This window comes from Carlito syrichta, unplaced genomic scaffold, assembly GCF_000164805.1.
Source record: "Carlito syrichta isolate Samal-C Ts95f unplaced genomic scaffold, Tarsius_syrichta-2.0.1 Scaffold315639, whole genome shotgun sequence".
In the NCBI taxonomy this organism is placed as follows: domain Eukaryota; kingdom Metazoa; phylum Chordata; class Mammalia; order Primates; family Tarsiidae; genus Carlito; species Carlito syrichta.
In genome coordinates, this window is record NW_007259735.1 from 841,769 (window position 1) to 843,884 (window position 2,116).

Sequence of the window (2,116 nt, forward strand, 5' to 3'; positions counted from 1 at the left end):
CACTCCAGTCTGGGCGACCGAGTGAGACTCCAACTCAAAAAAAAACAAAAAAAACAACAAAAAAAAAACATCAGTCGGGTGCAGTGGCTCAAGTCTATAATCCCAGCACTTTGGGAAGCTGAGGCAAGAGGACTGCCTGAGCCCGTGGGATCAAGACCTGCCTGGGCAACATGGTGAGACTTCGTCTCTACAATAAATCAAAAAATTAGATGGACATGGTAGCGCACATCTGTAATTCCAGCTACTTGGAAGCCTGAGGCAGAAGGATCACCTGAGTCCAGCAGGTTAACGCTGCAGGGGCCAGGAGTGTACTATTGCACTCCAGCCTGGGTGATAGGGACTCCAACTCAAAACAAAAACATCTATGAGACCCCACTCCCTCCACCCTGCCAAGCCCATTTAGGTCCTTCTTGAGCATAACTATACTTTTAGATAATTACAGAGATGAAAATATAAATGATATAATTATAGAGACTAAAATCCACTACAAATAAATAACTTTCGACTTCTACCATTCTAGATTAGGCCTTTATTATTTCTTGCCTGTTATTATTTCTCGCAATATCCTCCAAATCCCTCTAACCTATCTTTCAAGGTACCATGTATGCTAATATAACCACTACCAAGTTAATCTTAAGGAATAGCTCCCATTAAGCCGAATGTTTTCCATGAATTTCCAACAATATGGCACTAGTTTACCCTCCTAATCTCACCTTCAACTCCCCTACATATACCCTACATCTTAGCCTAATTGAATTACTTCCTAGGTAGTAATAAATCATAGCCAAAGAGAGGCCTGGTCTTTGCCTTCAACTCCTGAGAGGTAATCTCTAAGTTCTTAGAATATTCCACCTGATAGGGATGTCTTTTGTTGTTGTTGTTGTTTTTTGAGTTGGAGTCTCATTCTGTCACCCAGACTGAAGTGCAGCGTCTGCTTCCGGCCACCGCAGCCTTGACCTGCTAGGCTCCAGCGATCCTTCCGCCTCAGCCTTCCAAGTAGCCGGAATTACAGGCAGGCGCTACCTCGCCCGGCTGATTTTTTGATTTATTGTAGAGATGAGGTCTCGCTGTCCAGGCGAGTCTCGAACCCGCGGGCTCAGGCAATCCACTCACCTCAGACTCCCCATAGGCGCGGGATTACAGGCTGAGCCACCGAGCCCGGCCTTTTTTTTTTTAACCTGAGCACCTTGGACCATACCAGATAATCTATGCTAACAATGTGATTTGTGGTGGGGGTTTTGGGCCATGCATTATCAACTTGACCTCCTTAGGGACTGGAAACTAAGGTCAGCCACACAGGTAAGTCAACCTGTCTGAGCCCCTCAAACAACTCTGAATACCAAGGCTTAGGTAAGCTTTCATGGTTTGCAGTAGTCACATATGGTTGCTGAGAACAACATTGTCTAATACTTCACTGGGACAGAACATTTGAAGTTTCAGACGTGGAATTCTCCTGGAACTTGCCCTTTGTGAGCCCCAGTCACTGGCTGATTTTCATCTGTATTTCCTCATTGTAATACATCTTAATCATACGTATAACATTTTTCAGTGAGTTCTGTGAGTACTTCCAGCAAATTATGAAGCCTGAGAATGGTACTGGGGACCACCAAAACACTGCAGTTGGCATCAAAAGTAAGGGTGGTCTTGGGGACTCCCTAGCTTTCACTTCCTCTTTCACAAACATATCTTATATTTTCTGCCTCTGTGGCACTATTCTACTGTCCCTGGAATTTTCTCATCGCTTTCCAACAAAATCTGACCCTTGATTTAAGGTCCACTTCTTCCACAAAGCCTTTCTTTTCATTTTAACAGTTTTATTGAGCTATAATTCACATACATAAAATTTGCCCACTTAAGAATGCAGTGAGCCAGGCTCGGTGGCTCAGTCTGTAATCCCGTGCTTTTGGGAGGTTGAGGTGAGTGGATTGCCTGAGCCCGCGGGTTCGAGACCCGCCTGGGCAACTTGGCAAGACCTCATCTCTACAATCAATCAAAAATTCGCCGGGTGTGGTAGCATGCACCTGTAGTTCCAGCTACTTGGAAGGCTGAGGCGGAAGGATCGCCGGAGCCCACCAGGTCGAGGCTGCGGTGGCCGGGAGCGGCCACTGCACTCCTT

At 45.8% G+C, this 2,116-nt stretch overlaps 1 protein-coding gene across 1 annotated transcript in view; it reads right to left on the reverse strand.

Annotated features, from left to right (window-relative positions):
- Window positions 1-2,116, reverse strand: part of AUNIP (aurora kinase A and ninein interacting protein) — a 28,241-nt gene that overhangs the window by 16,173 nt on the left and 9,952 nt on the right. The window lies entirely within an intron of this gene.